Genomic DNA, 20654 nt, shown 5'->3' on the forward strand with positions numbered 1-20654 from the left:
AGCAGAGGTACAACCGAAAAAGATTCTACAATATATTCATAAAATGCTGGCCTTTTTGGTGTAGACTGGAAATAGAATGGGATCATTGGAATGAATCCAGTTTTAAAATAGTAAGGCTCTTACACCCTGTGCTTGGCGGTGCCCTGGTACATATTTTGATGGCATCTCAAAAAACTGACATGCTGCAGCATTGCAAGTAGCTAAAAAGCTCAATTTTTGAGGAACAGTCCTTGCCACAAATACTGAAGGAAGGCACAGGGTCAGAGGATGAAGCCAGTACACTGGTAGCACTTGAGGCCTACTGTGCCTTCCTCTTCACTCTCCTCTGTCTCAACCACGTCTCTCTTCTGACTCTTTGCTTGCGGGTAAATATAAGGAAAGAGATAAATCAGAGTCAATTTTGTATTGTGCAAATGCAAATCATCTTAGAAAAGTACAGACATGATAGATGAACTGGAAAGAGTAATATTACTATTTACATACAAACTGCTGAAGATCCCTAAGTCTAGTTTGCTAAGAACCCCACTCCTTTTCCTTCATGCCCTATTGACCTTGTAGGATAATTACCCTGTTGCAGGTGTAATTTTGCTTAGACCGTACCAAACAGTATCCCCGACTAACAAAGTGGTCAGCAAAATAAAATACATGAATGCAACTTATCCAGTTTCCTCCTCACCCAAATAGATGGTGTGACAGGGACAAATGCTCCCCGAGCTGGGGGGAGGGGAGGGAAGAGGGGGGAAGCCCTGGATGAATTTCATTCTGGGGCAGGAGGAACAGAATGGGTTAAACCTGACTGGCTGTTCTTGGTAAATTTGGATAATGTGACCCAGAACATGGCACATGTTCATTCACAGCACTGAAGTAATCTTCCTCAATAGCTGTTCAGATGATATATTTGCTTTGCTTTGCTCTGACTTTTTGCACATGCCACAACTCTGCCTCTGTCTACAGGAAGATTGGAAGGTGATATGTAGGATGGTGCAAGTGAGTATAAATTGGTGCAACTTGCACACCAAGTGAACAGAAGAGCTCTATATAGCAGGAAAAGCAACTGACAGGATAGCATAGGTCATAGGTGCTGGAACTAGGGGTTCTGGGGTGTTACTGCACCCCCTGACTTGAAGTGGTTTCCATCATATATGGGTTTACAGTTTGGCTCAAAGGCTCTCAACACCCCAACTATACAAATTGTTCCAGCACCTCTGTTGTAAGGTAAATTAGTTAAAGTTCATACTTTAACTCAGCTCCTCTTTCAGTACCTGAGCACAGAAATTATACCATCTTAGACTTGCATCATGTTCAACTTTGCTCTCATTTTTTTTTATTATTCTCTGTCCAAATCCCTTATTTCACCACTCCCTTTGTATCCTTATCCCACTCCTGACTTCCTGCTTTCTTCTATATTTTCTTTAATGCTTTCTTGCTGTAACTGGGAACTCTCTTTCATTCTAAAGGTGCAAGGTACCACCACCTCCATTCAAATTGTTTCTTAAAATTCTTTTCTTCCATGAGCTCACCAGTCAAAGCCACTTGCATAAAATCTCTTACTCATCTATCGTAGAAATCCTGCTATACTTTAAGACAGAACCATTTGGGATCATGCAGTGCACTGGGTGTGTGTTTTGTACCATGGCAAATACAGCGTTAGAGGTTTAAAAAACCACCATCACCATAATTCATCTAATACCCAGTTCATACTGAAGAATTTTACCAGCATCTAAACCCTGAAGAAGCATTACAAGAGCTAAGTGCCTCTGTTACTGACTAGTTATCCTCACTTGTACATCCTGGTGTGAGTTTCCCTTTCCACACACTGAAATATGTTTTAGTCCCCATCTTCTCCTCACATCTGGGATGTGTTATGAAGCAGGTGGTGGGGTTGAACTGCGCTTCCCAAATCGGAATCCAAATTTGTCTGAGTTCGTATCATATCATTCACTCTGTCTATCAACTTCCAGCTTTGATTGATAGGACTACTTGGTAATGAAAGTACACCTCTACCCCGATATAACGCGACCCGATATAACACAAATTCGGATATAACATGGTAAAGCAGCGCTCTGGGGGGGCTGGACTGCACACTCCGGCGGATCAAAGCAAGTTCGATATAACGCGGTTTCACCTGTAATGCGGTAAGATTTTTTGCCTCCCGAGGACAGCTTTATATCGGGGTAGAGGTGTATTTAAAGGCACGGTCCACTACAAAAAACATTTCCTATTACCACACATAGGCAATTTTAGTAGGGAAACCACTTAAAAGCCAGTCCAAGTGGTGTTTTGCCTCCATAACGGATGCAATATTGGATCCCAAAAGGATATGTAACCTATTTCAAAAAACAGTATTTTGAACATCCAAAAACCCCAAGAGTAACTAATCCCCAACAAGTAACATGTTCAGGAAGCAAGTACCTAAAAACTTTTATTCCCCACAGCCCTGCTTGGTGCTAAATATATATATGCAAAACAAGCTATTATCATTAAGTTTATTAATAATTGGTTTACTATTTTTGCATTGAATAGTCAGTTCTCTGGAACTGGGCCACTAATTATTTCCTTTCTGGTACAGATATTGAGTCATATCAGCAGAGTTTTGTCAAAACACACAGTAAAATTTATAACAATTTTGCTTCTGTTATTTTAAAAACTTTGACACTTATTTTGACTTTGAATGCTCAAATGCAAGTTCAATTCGTATACATCTGAAACCGGAATACAACCTTGAAGTTTCACCATTCAAATCCTAGTTTTCTTCTAATCCAAAATGTTTAAGGATGATCTCACTCACTCTCTCACCGAGGTGAGCAAGCAGGAAAACTGAATTTCAGCAAACAATAGGAGTCCATGTTTCCTTCAAAAATCATTTTAAATTGCGCTGTTTCTTTGTTTTGAAATTAACCCCTCCCCAACAATTGTGTTTTCTGGGGGTGGAAGTGACAGCAGGATAGAAAGACATGCTATCAAACAGAGCTCTGCCCACTCCAGCCAGTTTAGTAGGTTTTGAACCCATTACAAATATCTTAAAGAGAATATCAATATATTGATGAACCCTTGGAATGAACACTGGGTAAATTTAAAAATGAGAAGAATGGCGAACAGGAGAAGTTGCGATTCCCCATCCTTGAGGCTCTGAATGAGAAGCCCAAGTCCTCTCAAACAGACAGACCAATACCTTTCAATTTAATTTCCAGCAGTAATTCAAACACTACCAAGTACGTATTGCAAATTTAGCGCCACATTCAGGTTAGGTTTTGGCCTGGGAAACCTGTGTTCATTTCTTCATATTATTCATCTGGATTTCAATAGTGACTGAAGGCCCTAGCCAGGGTCAGGAGCCCATTGTGCTAGGCCCTACAAACACACAATAGAATACAGTCCCTGCCCCTAAAGAGACTATCCTCAAGCAGACAAAAAGCAAGAAAAACACACAACCCAAAAACAATTTGCTGTAAGTATAATACAATTTCTTTTCGATTTCACGTACGTAAAACCCCTCCATCGACCTCCTGTGTCCAGCTTCTTCACACTCCTTGCTTGGCCTGACTGTCCTCCTTCCGCCCCTCCCACAGGAAAACATTCAGCCTTGTTTTCAGAGACTCTCATGCAACAAGGAAAAAAAAAAAACCTTTTCAAAGGTGGGTCTGTCCCACTTTCCCTCCCCACTGTGTGTGGGTGTGGTGGAGACAGAGGAAAGGAGAGCCTCTTGCTCACCCCTGAATGGTCCATGTAGCCCAAGCCCACCCCAACCCACAGTGTCCTGGCTCTGGGGGTTCTTGACCCTTTCCCCTGCAGGCAGGCGGGGAGGGGGAGGAGAGAGAGAGAGTGTGTCCCTGTCCATCCGTCCCAGGGTCAGTATCTGTTCCACTGGAGACTTCCCGTGTGAACATGAGCTAATGACTCAGGGTATTGGCCCATGGGAATGAACTCCTGCACATGATAAGCCATATATCTATGTAGTAAGCCACTATTCACTATGAGAAAAGGTTGCAGAATATAGAGATCTGCTTGGATAACAGTTAAAAAAAGAGAATAGATTAGCAGTCTTCCTATTAGATAAGGTATAGAACATGACCGTCAAAGACACTGTAGCCTGGGGAGTGGGGGGGGGGGGGAGAGGAGGGGGAAACAGCTGAGTAATCTCAGAGCTAGGGCTGTCGATTAATCACAGTTAACTCATGCGATTAACTCAAAAAAATGTATCGTGATTACAAAAATTAATCATGATTAATCGCAGTTTTAATCGCACTATTAAACAATAGAATACCAATTGAAATTTATTAAATATTTTGGATGTTTTTCTACATCTTCATATATATTATATTTTGTGTTGTAATTGAAATCAAAGTGTATTATTTATTACAAATATTTGCACTGTAAAAATATACAAAAGCAACAGTATTTTTCAGTTCACCTCATACAAGTATTTGTATTACAATCTCTTTGTTGTAAAAGTGCAACTTACAAATGTAGGTTTTTTTGTTACATAACCACAGTCAAAAACTAAACAACGTAGAACTTTAGAGCCTACAAGTCCACTCAGTCCTATTCTTGTCCAGCCAATCACTAAGAAACAAGTTTGTTTACATTTACAGGAGATAATGCTGCCCTCTTCTTATTTGCAATAGCACCAGAAAGTGAAAGCAGGTATGTGCATGGCACTTCTGTAGCCAGCATTGCAAGGTATTTACGTGACAGATATGCTAAACATTTGTATACCCCTTCATGCTTCAGCCACCATTCCCGGGGACTTGTTTCCATGCTGATGACATTTATTACAAAAAAAAAAAAAAAAAAAAAGCATTAATTACATTTGTGACTGAACTTGTTGGGGGAGGAATTGCATGTCCCCTGTTCTGTTTTACCCGCATTCTGCCATATATTACATGTTATAGCAGTCTCATGTATAGCCCAGCACATGTTCATTTTAAGAACACATTAACTGCAGATTTCACAAAATGCAAAGAAGGTACCAATGTGTGATTTCTAAAGATAGCTCGAGCACTCAACCCAAGGTTTAAGAATCTGAAGTGCCTTCCAAAATCTGAGAGGGACAAGGTGTGGAGCATGCTTTCAGAAGTCTTAAAAGAGCAACACTCCGAAGCGGAAACTATAGAACCCGAACCACCAAAAAAGAAAATCAACCTTCTGCTGGTGGCATCTGACTCAGATAATGAAAATGAACATGCGTCGGTCTGCACACTGCTTTGGATTGTTATCGAGCAGAACCCGTTGTCAGCATGGACGCATGTCCCTTGGCATGGTGGTTGAAGCATGAAAGGACATATGAATCTTTAGCACATCTGGCAGGTAGATATCTTGCGACATTGGCTACAACAGTGCCATGAGAACGTCTGTTCTCACTTTCAGGTGACCTTGTAAACAAGAAGAGGGCAGCATTATCTCCTGCAAATGTAACCAACCTTGTTTGTCTGAGCAATAGGCTGGACAAGAAGTAGGACTGAGTGGACTTTGTTTTATTTTTGAATGCATTTTTTGGGTACACAATTGTAAATTTGTAAGTTCAACTTTCATGATAAAGAGATTGCACTACAGTACTTGTACAGGAACTCCTCACTTAAAGTCGTCCCGGTTAACGTTTCGATGTTAATTTGCTGATCAAGTAGGGAACATGGTCGTTTAAAGTTGTGAAATGCTCCCTTCTAACGTCGTTTGGCAGCCGCCTGCTTTGTCCACTGCTTGCAGGAAGAGCAGCCCGTTGCAGCTAGCTGGTCGGTGGTTGGAACCAAGGGGACCAGCAGCCCCCCCATCAGCTCCTCACTCCCCTAAGTTTCCTGTGCAGCAGCTGTCCCTCCCCCCTCTGCATGTGCTGCTCCTGCCCTCTGCCTTGGAGCTGCTCCCAGAGACTCCTGCTTGCTGCATGGGGGGATGGGGGCAGAGGGGGGCTAATGTCAGGTTGTCTCCCCCTCCCCCCTGCTCCTGCATCCCGCTTACCCCATCTTCCGTAGAACGGGGGTGGGGGTGGGAGTGGGGAGGAACACAATGGACGGAGGGAGCTTCTAGGCAGTAGCTGCGGGTGTCAGGTCTCAGCAAGCTATTTAATTAACAAGGCAGTGTACTTAAGCCTGGGGTCAGCTACTTAAAGGGGAAATGTGCATTTTTTTCTCTCACACACAGGGTGTGTGTGTGTCTGTCTGCCCTCCCTCCTTTCCTGCTGCCTTGTAGAGTGTTGAGAGAGTTAACCCTTTAGGGCTCAGTCAATTGCTAGTTCATTTAGCAGTAAGACATTCCCTGGGAAATATCCCACCCTCCGACTCCTCCATCTCAACCAAGCTTCACAATCATCATCACTGTGAACCAGTATTAAATTGTTTGTTTAAAACTTAGAGAGTGTGTGTGTGGGGTGCGTGTATGTGTATATCGATCGTTAGGTTCCAGGGAAATTTTTTTCACCAAACTCCCTCATTTACATTAATTCTTATGGGGAAATTGGATTAGCTTAACATCATTTTGCTTAAAGTCGCATTTTTCAGGAACATAACTACAATGTTAAGTGAGGAGTTACCGTATTAGGTGAATTGAAAAATATTTCTTTTTTATAGTGCATATACTTGTAATAAAAATAAATATAAAGTGAGCACTGTACACTTGATAACTGAAATCAATATATTTGAAAATGTAGAAAACATCCAAAAATATTTAAATAAATGGTATTCTATGATTAACAGTGCAATTAATAGCGTGATTAATCTTTTAAATCGCAATTAATATTTTAAAATAGTTTGACAGCCCTACTCAGAGCCAATGAGAATTTACTTTCCTAGAAAATCTCTTGAAGGTCAGACTGCCCTAAAAAGGCAATGGATGACAAAGACTGCACAAGCCTGGGAAAGCCCTGACCAGGATTACTCTATAGTGGGAAATTTCTTAATTTTACTAGCTATAGCTGCATTTTCTATAGCACATGGAGAGCATCTTCAAGGGGTTTGCAAAACCAAGGGATAGACAGAAGTTAAAGAACTCTATAGGAACATGCAGATATTATTTTACTTTCAGTAGCAGCCTGACATTAGAACTGATTTTGCTGGAAAAGTGAACTGAGCCTGAATTATGATTTTATAAAACTTTCAAAATACATGGCAGGCCTTAAAAACCATACGAAAAGATCAATTTTTTTATCCCATATGATTAAACAGCAGATAAAGGGATTTAAGACAGCTACAATATAAACCATCTCAATAACTTATTCCACAGGTCTTCCAACTGAGGTTACATTCAGCATTCCTTATTCTAGACAGGGATGGTACAAACTATAAAATTGACCATGGTGCTATTGAAAAATCAACATAGTAAAATATTGGTGACTTTACTAGACACATATTGGCAATAGATGCAACTATAGCATTAATGTCTTCCAAGTAACATGCCTACCAAGTATCTGGGATAACTCTGGTTCAAATAAATGATTTCATTACTGGTTAACTAAGAGAGTGTTTCTAAAATGGATAATTTTATCCATATTAAATTTTTTAAAATATAAAATATACATCCAATAAAACAGCATATTGTTGGTTCAAGGACATGCATAGTACATAGTTGAATTCCACAGGAATTAGTGTACCACTACAAATTGAAGCCACTGGCTAAATAAAAATGCCCCCTGCCTCAGCACTCCAGGAATTGGAAGAGTTAATGCAAACACATCTTGATAAAATACTTGGCACTTCTGTTTTGCCTTCCATCTCAAAGCAGTCTTCAAGCCATAATTAAGCTTCACCAGCACCCTGTGACTCAGTTCTGTGTTCTGCCCTTTCTATAGGTGATGAAACGGAGGAAGAGAGAGGTTAAGTGACAAAGTCAGTGCTAGAACAAGGAACAGAACCCAACTCTCCTGATGCCAAGTCCTATGCTTTTAATCACTAGACCATGGTTCTCCAACTTCATATTGAATTTCACATTTCAATTACATCTTATCTGTATGAATATGAAAGCACATGCATGGGATAATCTTTTTTTAAACAGCATACAGGTGAGGAGATGTACATTCCATGCCCATTGTGCCTCAGTGGTCTATTTTGTTTCATTCACAAAGTGTGAAGCTAACTGCAGTTTAAATAAAACTTTATTAAATGCTATGGCCTGCTCTGTTTATGTGACGGAGTTGCTTTTAGCCTAACTCCCCATTTTTCCTGTTCCACTGGTGACATGTCAGTAACAGTCCCTTCAGGAAACATGGGCCCTCTGACTCCAGTTCCACTCATTATGATAAAATTATCCTAAAATAGGAAAAAATGTAATACAAACATTAAAAACAAATCATTGACACTCAGGACCTCACCCAGTGTCCCTTTGGCCCCAGGCTACTAGCACATAGTGGAGATGGAATCTTGTCTTTACCACAGACTCAGCTGGTCACTGAGTCTTTGAGATAGTTTGATCTCCTCAGCAGGCAACCAACACGGGGAAAGACTTCTCTCTTCCTGTCACCCGTCTCTAAGTCAAGCAAACTCTCCTCCCTCCCTGTGGAGTTGGCCTCTCAATGGTTCTCTGTTACTCCATTCTGATGATCTCTGTAAGCTCATGTCTCTTGTTCCTTCAGATCACCTACCACTCTTGTGTAGTCACCTCATATAACCTGGGTGCCATTGGACTGCCTTAGTCCACTTCTTCTGCTGTCTCTCTAATGGCTGAATCCTCACACGAGTGCCTGTCTCCAGGGCCAGTGGGTCCTTGGCAGACCTGCAGTACTCCAGTGCAGTGTTTCCCAACTTGTGTGCCACAACATGCTATTGTGCTATCAAGCACAAACAGAATTTTGGAATGGTCACTTGTGGGGAAAAATAATCTCATTTTAATTAGTGTCAGACCCAAATTGCATTTGGTGTTGTTGCTCTTTGGGTATACGTGTGTGAGACAGATATTGCATCACGCTACACTCAAATGACCTTGCCACTTGCATGGTATCACACGGTAGCTGTGTTTTCTTATCAACCGTTCAGTTACAGTGGTGAATTTTGAATTCAAGACTCAAAAATGGAAACACGTTTGAAGAAAGATTCTGGCACGGCACCTCTAATTAAGAAACACAGTAAAAGAACTAAAAAAGAGCCACCGTGGCTTAACCACCATGTAAAAGAAACAGAGAGAGATAAAAAGACTTCCTTTAAAAAGTGGAAGTCAAATCCTAGTGAGGCAAATAGAAAGGAGCATAAACGCTGCCAAATTAAGTGCAAGAATGTAATAAGAAAAGCCAAAGAGGAGTTTGAAGAACGGCTAGCCAAAAACTCCAAAGGTAATAACAAAATGTTTTTTAAGTACATCAGAAGCAGGAAGCCTGCGAAACAACCAGTGGGGCCCCTTGATGATCGAGATACAAAAGGAGTGCTTAAAGACGATAAAGTTATTGCTGAGAAACTAAATGGATTCTTTGCTTCAGTCTTCACGGCTGAGGATGTTAGGGAGATTCCCAAACCTGAGCTGGCTTTTGTAGGTGACAAATCTGAGGAACTGTCACAGATTGAAGTGTCACGAGAGGAGGTTTTGGAATTAATTGATAAACATTAACAAGTCACCGGGACCAGATGGCATTCACCCAAGAGTTCTGAAAGAACTCAAATGTGAAGTTGCGGAACTGTTAACTAAGGTTTGTAACCTGTCCTTTAAATCGGCTTCTGTACCGAATGACTGGAAGTTAGCTAATGTAACGCCAATATTTAAAAAGGGCTCTAGAGGTGATCCCGGCAATTACAGACCGGTAAGTCTAATGTCTGTACCGGGCAAATTAGTCGAAACAATAGTTAAGAATAAAATAGTCCGACACACAGAAAAACAAACTGTTGAGCAATAGTCAACCTGGTTTCTGTAAAGGGAAATCGTGTCCTACTAATCTATTAGAATTCTTTGAAGGGGTCAACAAACATGTGAACAAGGGGGATCCAGTGGACATAGTGTACTTAGATTTCCAGAAAGCCTTTGACAAGGTCCCTCACCAAAGGCTCTTATGTAAATTAAGCTGCCGTGGGATAAAAGGGAAGGTCCTTTCATGGATTGAGAACTGGTTAAAAGACAGGGAACAAAGGGTAGGAATTAATGGTAAATTCTCAGAATGGAGAGGGGTAACTAGTGGTGTTCCCCAAGGGTCAGTCCTCGGACCGATCCTATTCAACTTATTCATAAATGATCTAGAGAAAGGGGTAAACAGTGAGGTGGCAAAGTTTGCAGATGATACTAAACTGCTAAAGATAGTTAAGTCCAAAGCAGACTGTGAAGAACTTCAAAAAGATCTCTCAAAACTAAGTGACTGGGCAACAAAATGGCAAATTACATTTATCCACATTAAATTTCAAGTAATGCATATTGGAAAAAATAACCCCAACTATACATACAATATGATGGGGGCTAATTTAGCTACAACAAGTCAGGAAAAAGATCTTGGAGTCATCGTGGATAGTTCTCTGAAAAATATCCATGCAGTGTGCAGAGGCGGTCAAAAAAGCAAACAGGATGTTAGGAATCATTAAAAAGGGGATAGAGAATAAGACTGAGAATATATTATTGCCCTTATATAAATCGATGGTACGCCCTCATCTCAAATACTGCGTACAGATGTGGTCTCCTCATCTCAAAAAAGATATACTGGCACTAGAAAAGGTTCAGAAAAGGGCAACTAAAATGATTAAGGGTTTGGAACGGGTCCCATATGAGGAGAGATTAAAGAGGCTAGGACTCTTCAGCTTGGAAAAGAGGAGACTAAGGGGGGATAGGATAGAGGTATATAAAATCATGAGTGATGTGGAGAAACTAAATAAGGAAAAGTTATTTACTTATTCCCATAATACAAGAACTAGGGGTCACCAAATGAAATTAATAGGCAGCAGGTTTAAAACAAATACAAGGAAGTTCTTCTTCACACAGCGCACAGTCAACTTGTGGAACTCCTTACCGGAGGAGGTTGTGAAGGTTAGGACTATAACAGCGTTTAAAAGAGAACTGGATAAATTCATGGTGGTTAAGTCCATTAATGGCTATTAGCCAGGATGGGTAAGGAATGGAGTCCCTAGCCTCTGTCTGTCAGAGGGTGGAGATGGATGGCAGGAGAGAGATCACTTGATCATTGCCTGTTAGGTTCACTTCCTCTGGGGCACCTGGCATTGGCCACTGTCGGTACACAAGATACTGGGCTAGATGGACCTTTGGTCTGACCCGGTACGGCCTGTTCTTATGTTCTCTACATCTACTTTCAGTGATGAAACGGAAACTGAACACAGCAAAGTCAAAGTGGTGAGCCTATGCTACTGGGAGAGTTATTTGCTATTTGGATTTTTAATTCACAGATGAACCATCTTGCCCTCTTCCACAATGTTTCATATGAGGGATGAAACTCTCAAGCCATGCCATGGGGCCAGATAAGTTAAAACAACACCTTACAAGCAAACATCTGTCCCTTGCCAACAAGCACATTTTTTTTTCAAGTGTTTGAAGGATCATAATGATAAACAAGTACAAATGACCAAAGACCGTAATGGTTTCTGATTAAGTGCTGGACGCAAGCTACTTGGTTGCTGAGCTTGTAGTGAAGGCAAAAAAGCTGCATACAATCACAGAGATGTTAATTTTACCAGCATTCAAGAAAATGTGAAAGTATCGTTAGGTGCAAATGCAGTCAATGAAATCGCAAAAGTTCCCCTTTCAAATAATACGATAAGTCACCATATTGATGATATGTCAGCTGACATTCAGATTGCTCCAAGAAAAAGTCACATCAAGCAGAAGGTTTACACTGCAACTTAATAAATCAACAGATCTCAGTGGTCATGCTCAACTCTTGGCTAACGTCAAGTACATTGACGTAAATAGTATAAGATAAATATTTTTTTATTTTGGAAACAACTGCCAGGTTACACAACTTGAGATACAATATTAAAGGTGACAAGAACCTTCCCTGAAGAGGGAGAACTGCACTGGAAAAATTGTCCTAGTGTTCGCACAAACGGGGCGGCCTCCATGACTGACAAAAATGAAAGGGATTGTAAACAAAACCCAGCTGTGTTGGTGACCCATTATTTCCTACACTGTGAAGCTCTTGTGGCCAAAACACTGCCAGAAGAACTTTCTTTAGTGTTAGATGGAGCAGTAAAGATAGCAAACTTAATAAAAATCACGGTCCTTAAAATGTTGCCTTTTCTCGCTGTTGTGAGAGGAAATGGGAGCAGAACACCTGAATTTACTTTTGCACACAGGAATATGCTGGTTTTCCCATGGAAAAGTTCTCTCATGTTTATATAAGCTGAGAGACGAATGTAAAATGTTCTTAACTTTGAAGGAATCCATATACACAGACTTGATCGCTGATGTAGCATAGTGTGCAAAACTTGCCAACCTGGTTGATATATTCTACCCTCTAAATGAACTGAAGAAAATGCAAATCTTCTACCATTAAACCATGTTCTGCTTTCAGCTTTCTAATGCCTGAGATACAAAACATTGTGGAACTGACGTTCAATGCTCATGATGATTCCCTGGTCATGAGATGAGCTGCCACACTCTGCATCTACTGAAGCTTTCAATAGCCAGCTTTCAAAATCCATTGTGTGAGACAGAGCCATTGCACCACAAAAATAGTAGTGCTGCAATCACCCAGTGTGCCGCCTAAACCTCTTTACACTAAGGCTTGTCTACACTGTCAATTAACAACGCTGCAACTTTCTCGCTCGGGGGTGAAAAAACACCCCCCTGAGCACAGCAAGTTGCAGTGCTGTAAAGCACCAGTGTAAACAATGCCCCCAGTGCTGGTAGCTATGCCCCTTGTTGAGGTGGTTTTTTTAGAGCGCTGGGAGAGCTCTCTCCCAGCTCTGCACCACGACCACACAAGCAAGGCCATCCTTACCCATATGCAAAGTATGCAGCTGCGCGAGGTATCAAATTTCCTGGTGTCCTGCGCAGCTGCGTGCTGCTCCAGCCCCTGGGCTCTTCCCCAGGGCCCCCACCCCTTCCCTGCCCCTGCCCAGCCCTGCCCCCACTCCCCTGAGCTCTGCAGTAGGGCCAGGGCTGCAGTCACCGGCGGCAGGAGTGCAGCAACCCGGCCCCAGCTGCACCGCTGGTGAGTGGTTCCCCCAGCCCCCCCCAAGCCAGCCCCCCACCCCTGAGACCTGGGGCCAGCCCCCCCGCTCCCTCCCGCAGAGGCCTGGGGGCCCCCACCGGGAGGCTGCGTAGGGCTCTAGAATAGCTAGGGATGGCCCTGCACGTTAAAGCACTGCCAGTGTAGACAGGGGTAGTGAACATTAATGCTACGTTACAAAGTGTGTGTGGCGCGGCCGGGGGGGGGGCGGGGGGAGGGGAGACAAGGGGAGTAACACGGAAATAAATATTATGGACACATTCAAAATTAATCTGACTTAAGATCATTGCAAAGGAAGCCAAATTAACGATCTGACAGACTGGTGCTCTTTGATGAAGCTGGCAGTTAATATGTCACATGATTTTGAGGTTCATTACAAAATCTACATGGAAGTTTCACAACAAAGTATAAAATAGCTACTTGAAGTTTGTATTGATGCACACCCAGGGTAATCCCATTGACTACAAATTAGTTCAACTGACAGTTGCCTTGAACTAAGGCTTTATGCATTTACAGTGTGAATAATTATTGCAGACTCCTTTGTAACATAGCACATTATAATGTCCACTCACTGTGAACAAAAACAGCAAGGAGTACTTGTGGCACCTTAGAGACTAACAAATTTGTTGCCAACTCTATCCACATATCTATTCAAGGGACACCATCATCGGACCCAACCACAGCAACCACACAATCCAGGGCTCGTTCACCTGCACATGTACCAATGTGATAGATGCCATCGTGTGCCAGCAGTGCCCCCCTGCCATGTATATTGGCCAAACCGGACAGTCTCTACGCAAAAGACTAAATGGACACAAATCAGATGTCAAGAATTATAACACTCAAAAACCAGTCGGAGAACACTTTAACCTGTCTGGACACTCAATAGACTTAAAAGTGGCAATTCTTCAACAACAAAAACTTCAAAAACAGATTCCAATGAGAAACTGCAGAACTGGAATTAACTTGCAAACTGGACACCATCAAATTAGGCCTGAATAAATACCGGGACTGGATGGGACACTACAATAACTAAAAACTAATTTCCCCATGCTAATTTCCCCCTATTGTTACTCACACCTTCCTATCTACAATTTGAAATGGGCCATCCTGATTACCACTACAAAAGTGATTTTTCCTCCTGTTGATAATAGCCCACTTTAATTGAATTGTCTTGTTAGAACTGACCCCCACACACACTTGGTAAGGCAACTCCCATCTTTTTATGTAGTGTGTGTGTGTGTGTGTGTGTGTGTTCCTACTGTATTTTCCACTCCATGCATCTGATGAAGTGGGTTTTAGCCCACAAAAGCTTATGCCCAAATAAATTTGTTATTCTCTACGGTGCCACAAGGACTCCTCGTTGTTTTTGCTGATACAAACTAACACGGCTACCCCTTTGAAACCTGTCACTGTGAACAGTTTTGCATAGGATATTGCAACATATTATCAAGCCACTGCGAGACAGTGCTTTTGTTTCACAGATCTTGAGAGTTCCGAACCCAAACTGTAGCTCCAAGCTGATGGCCAATGCAGCAGCTTGTCTCTCTGATGGAGTGAGCTGTTCTGAGTGTTGGACACACCAGTGCTCTGCACTTAGTGTGCTGGTTTCCCAGGGATAGACCCCACTCTCTTAAGTCCCCTTTCCACTGCTCCACTGGTCTAATGGGGATTAAAACTGACCCCAAAAGAGACATCCAGAGCTTCCCCTTGCACAGAGGAACCCCCAACTGGTGAAGGCAGGCATGGCTGGCTCCATGCCGCCTCCTCTTAGTCCTCCTACTGCACAGGGGGCGTGCCAGGGAGCATTCTAGGAGCAGAACATTGCACGGCCAGAGCACACTGTGCTTCTGCAATCTTCACCGATATAAATGGCCCTTCTGGAACTGGTATAAGCCTACTGCTGCTCTAACTCACAGTGTGTGCCTGAACTGGCTACCAGCTCTTCCCGGGATCTGATGGAGAGGTAGACAGGGGGCATTGTTTTGCATCCTCCCACATCCCACCATGACTAAGGATTGAGCCTCTGTTAAAAAACTTATCTGATGGGCCACTATTGTTTCGTTGAATTTTGGGATACTCTGCAATCAATAGCAAGGTAACATTCTCCCTGAAAGGCCCATAGCACTGAAAACCTGATGTCTTTCTTGCTTAGCTGAACCATGAAAGTGATGAGATTCAGTATGAAACTTAAGGACGTCTCCATTCGTCAATATTGTAATTCACCTCTTGAGCATTATAGGGGTACAAGTACTCCTATTTTAAGTGATTATGGTGCCAATATAGGAAGACTATTTTATGCTAGCAGTGTAATATAGCAATTGGCATTTAATAGAGTATACAGCAGAGTACTCAAGGCTCCATGAAGTATATCTAAGAAATCTAATCAGGCTATGTTATGTACGTGCATACATGAGCACACAAATGGATTTCAGTAACTGCCAAATGTACTTTACTGCAATAATTACCAAACAAAAACAACCCCCCCGCCATCATTCTGACCACAGACTCCCATGAAAACATAATATTAATAAAAGCTGTGAGCAATTTTAAAATAAGTCAACAGCAAAAATATATTTGGATTGGTGGTACGCATTCACATGTGAAAAAGGTACAGTGGCCCAGTGGATAGGGTACTGGAGTGTGAGTAGGGAGACCTAGCCTCTCCTCCCAACTCTGCCAATGACCTGCTGTGTAACCTTGGTCAACCTCCGTTTCCTCTCCTCTCCTTCATCTTTATTGTCTATTTACATTGTAAGCTAATTGGGGCATGGGCAGTCTTACTTTGTTTTTGTACCATAGGGCCCTGATATCAGAGTCCTCGGTATGATCTGTAATGCAAAAACAACAATAAAAGATAATGATCCATCACCTTTTCTTTCAGTTCCCTTTCACCAACCACCAACCTGTTAGACATTTCCCCGAGGGCAGACTGCTCCACATCTGTCCTTTACAGGGATTCTTTTAACTTTTTACAGAAGCCTCTGGTACTGGCCACCATTGAATAATGGATTAGATGGACCACTGGGCACTACTGAAACAAATTTTCAACTATATTAACACTGACAACAAGACAATTCCTACATTCCTATCCAAATTATACAAATGGGAACATGTATGGCCCCTCAAGCAGATTTCTAAGAACTTAGCACATATTTCTAATAAGTAGCATGGTTTTATTATGAGTCCAAACTACAACTCTAAATCCCGAACGCCATGTATATTTTGGGGTGGAAGGGAAGAAAAAAGAATTTGGATTCAAGTACATGGGGCCTTTTCAGCTGCAGTTCAGTGCACAGGAATCACATAAAACAAAAAATAAATCACAATACAAATTGGATCTGCAATCATTACATCAGAGTTACTGAGCTAATACTGTCTTTTTTGAGTGGAGCTACTTTGTACGTCTTTCAAACTTCTTTCAAATGGAGCTCGTTAAGTGCTGCAGAGAGAAAACCATTTGCAGTGTACAACAACAGTTTACCTAGACTGAAAGTCCCTGCCTCAAAGAGCTGTCTTTTTGTTCTGTATTTATACAGCGCCTATCACAATGGAGTCCTGGTCCATGACAGGAGTTCCTGGGCGCTACCATGGTACAAATAAGAAAGCAAGTTTTACTGATTTTACAAAAGCCAGCAATTGTGCTACATATTCTTGCGTATCACCTACTGGCTCCTTATCTAGTTACACAAAAAACAGAGTGAGCATTCCTGCAACCTTTATTATGCATGTTTCATTATTACTACAACAAGTGTTTTCCGCTATTTTCACATCCTCTACAAAAAATGGGAACTTGTGGTTCATTTGCTAATTTTCTCCAACAAAGACAGACTTCGCCTTTATCAGCTTGGGTTTAAAATGTTATCTAACTTGCAGACTTTACATTAGTGGTTTCTCCTTGTTAATAAAGTTAATAGCTCAACATTTATTAGGCTTCCTCATTAACCTAACTCTAATTTCAGAGAATTGTGAGAACTGTTTTGATACAGAAGACAGAAAATATCATATTGCCTCTATGTAAATCCATGCTATGCCCACATCTTGAATACTGCACTCAGACTTTGTCGCCCCATCTCAAAAAATATATATATTGGAATTGGAAAAGATACAGAAAAGGGCAACAAAAATGATTAGGGGTATGGAACAGCTTTCCTATGAGGAGAGATTAATAAGACTGGGAATTTTCAGCTTGGAAAAGAGACAACTAAGGGGGGGACATGATAGAGGTCTATAAAATCATGACTGGTGTGGAGAAAGTAAGTAAGGAAGTGTTATTTACACCTTCTCATAACACAAGAACTAGGGATCACCAATGAAATTAATAGGCAGCAGGTTTAAAAACAAACAAAAGGAAGTATTTCTTCACACAACGCACAGTCAACCTGTGGAACTCTTTGCTAGAGGATGTTGTGAAGGTTAAGGCTATAACAGGGTTCAAAAAAGAACTAGATAAATTCATGGAGGATAGGTCCATTAATAGCTATTAGCCAGGATGGGCAGGGATGATGTTCATCGCCTCTGTTTGCCAGAAACTGGGAATGGGCAACAGGGGATGGATCATTTGATGATTAACTGTTCTGTTCATTCTCTCTGGGGCACCTGGCATTTGGCCACTGTTGGAAAATAGGATACTGGACTAGATCCAGCATGGCCATTCTTATGTGTTTTTATTTCTGATTTGCCAAAAAGGTAGCTATTATTTACAATGCTTGTCCATTCTATTTCAGTAGCACTTGTGTGTATTGATTAAATATAAATCAAGTTATAGGAAGATTTTTAAACTTTGTTTTTGGATATTAGTGGTAGTGGTGGTACTTCTCACTTAATGTAGATTCACTTACGCCTGTTTAATCCTCACTGAAATCAGTTTAGTTTAATTTAGTAATTTACTAGTATATGCTAAACAAGGATTAAATGGGTTTAAGTGCATGTACATTAGGGGGTATCCCCTATTTAACTAAACAGATTTCAAATTAATTTAGTTAAGACTGTACAACTTTTCTAATATAGATGAGCCCTAAGTATTGGGTCACAATTGCAAATATTGACATTTACCCAATGTGCATCCATGTATTTGTATAATACCACAATGAATCTGCTCATTAGATTTGCTTCGAGTGTGCAATGTTTTCTCTTTTTAAAAATAATAATAATAAAAAAAAGTTCCCTGGGAAGGTGAGTAGGGAAAGCCTACCTACAGAACAGGTGAGACATTTAATGAATGCCCTAAGGCTAGAGGTTTTGTCTACACGATTTTTCTGTGGAGAATTTTGTTGTAGAAAAGAACAAACTTCTTTTAAACCTCTCATGCTGTCCTAAGTCTCATGAATCAGCACTATCTTGCTCAATCACACCAGCTTCCTGGGAGGAGGGGGCAAGCAAGGGGGAGAGGGCAGGGACGGAGGGTGGGCTCTGGGGGAAGAGGCAGGCCAGGGGTTTCAAAATTCTGCATATTTTGTCAAAATAACACAACACAATATAATCATTCCATTTTCAATTATTTTGGTAATTTATGTCAAAATACCTGTCAGCAAGTATGTCTGTAACAATACAGACAACAAAAAAGATTTGGGAAATGTTTTTTGAAAAATAGATTCCTCACTAGGCATAAAGAACGAGGAGTACTTGTGGCACCTTAGAAACTAACAAATTTATTTGAGCATAAGCTTTTGTGGGCTAAAGCCCACTTCAATAGATGCATGCAGTAAGATTATAAAACACACACACACACACACACACACACACACACACACACCATGAAAAAATGAGTGTTGCCATACCAACTCTAATGAGACTAATTGATTAAGATGGGCTATTATCAGCAGGAGAAAAAAAAAAGCTTTTGTAGTGATAATCAGGATGGCCCATTTCAAATAGTTGACAAGAAGGTGTGAGCAACAGTAGGGGGAAAATTAGCATGGGGAAATAGTTTTTAGTTTGTGTAATGACTCATCCACTCCCAGTCTTTATTCAAGCGTAATTTAATGGTGTCCAGTTTGCAAATTAATTCTAGTTCTGCAGTTTCTCGTTGGAGTCTGTTTTTGAAGTTTTTGTTGTTGAAGAATTGCGACTTTTAGGTCTGTAATTGAATGACCAGACAGGTTAAAGTGTTCTCCCACTGGTTTTTGAGTATTATGATTCCTGATGTCAGATTTGTGTCCATTAATCCTTTTGTGTAGAGACTGTCCGGTTTGGCCAATGTACATGGCAGAGGGGCATTGCTGGCACATGATGGCATATATCACATTGGTAGATGTGCAGGTGAACGAGCCTCTGATAGTGTGGCTGATGTGATTAGGTCCTGTGATAGTGTCCCCTGAATAGATATGGACAGAGCTGGCAATGGGCTTTGTTGCAAGGATAGGTTCCTGGGTTAGTGTTTTTATTGTGTGGTTGCTAGTGAGTATTTGCTTCAGGTTGGGGGGCTGTCTGTAAGCGACGACTGACCTGTCTCCCAAGATCTGTGAGAGTGAGGGATCATCTTTCAGGATAGGTTGTAGATCTTTGATGATGTGCTGGAGAGGTTTTAGTTGGGGGCTGAAGGTGACGGCTAATGGCGTTCTGTTACTTTCTTTGTTGGGTCTGTCCTGTAGTAGGTGACTTCTGGGTACTCTTCTGTCTCTGTCAATCTGTTTCTTCACTTCCGCAGGTCAGTATTGTTGTTGTAAGAACAATTGATAGAGATCTTGTAGGTGTTTGTCTCGGTCTGAAGGGTTGGAGCAAATGCGGTTGTATTTTAGAGCTTGGCTATAGACACTGGATCGTGTGGTGTGGTCTGGATGAAAGCTGGAGTCATGTAGGTAAGTATAGCGGTCAGTAGGTTTCCAGTATAGGGTGGTGTTTATGTGACCATCGCTTATTAGCACATCTACATGGCTCCACAGAGCAGATGTCAATACTAATATTTCCATGTATGTCAAGCACAGATGATTTTAAGGATATGTCTACACAGCAAAGAAAACCCCACGGCTGGCCCGTGCCAGCTGACTCGGGTTTGCGGGGGCTCAGGCTGTGGGGCTGTTTCATTGCTGTACAGACTTTCAGGCTTGGACTAGAGGCGGAGCTCTGGGACCCTCCCACCCTGCAGGGTCCTAGAACCTGGGCTCCAGCCCCACAGAAGTCTACACAGCAATGAAACAGCCCCACAGCCTGAGCACCACGAGCCCAAGTTGGCTGGCATAGGCCAGCTGCGGGTTTTTCTTTGCTGGGTAGACATACCCTGAAGAGAACACATCCTTAGGAGTGAAGTTAGGCCGTGATCTGGCACAGCACTTAAATATGTGCATAAAGTTCAGCACCTGAGTATCCCCATTGAAACTAATGCTTTGCCAGACTGGGGCCTTAATGAACGGCATGGCTAAGTAGTACTCGGCACACCACTACTCAGTCACTGGTCTAGGATTTAAATTGTTGCAGACAATAGATTAGAAGGGCAATAGAAATGAGGCTCCAGCATGGCAATGGGGAGCACAGGCCACTGGCTGCACAGAGATGGGTGATCACCCTGCCGCCCCCAACCACCCTGGGACAGGGACTCTGCAGTAAGGATGCACCAGCCCCTGACATACTGCAATGGCCG

At 41.8% G+C, this 20654-nt stretch overlaps 1 protein-coding gene across 7 annotated transcripts in view; it reads right to left on the bottom strand.

The window, feature by feature from the left end:
* FGD4 (FYVE, RhoGEF and PH domain containing 4) overlaps positions 1-20654 on the bottom strand; it is a 192787-nt gene that overhangs the window by 79330 nt on the left and 92803 nt on the right. The gene's annotated exons all lie outside the window — the stretch shown is intronic.

Source organism: Chrysemys picta, chromosome 1, assembly GCF_011386835.1.
Source record: "Chrysemys picta bellii isolate R12L10 chromosome 1, ASM1138683v2, whole genome shotgun sequence".
NCBI classification, from domain to species: Eukaryota; Metazoa; Chordata; order Testudines; family Emydidae; genus Chrysemys; species Chrysemys picta.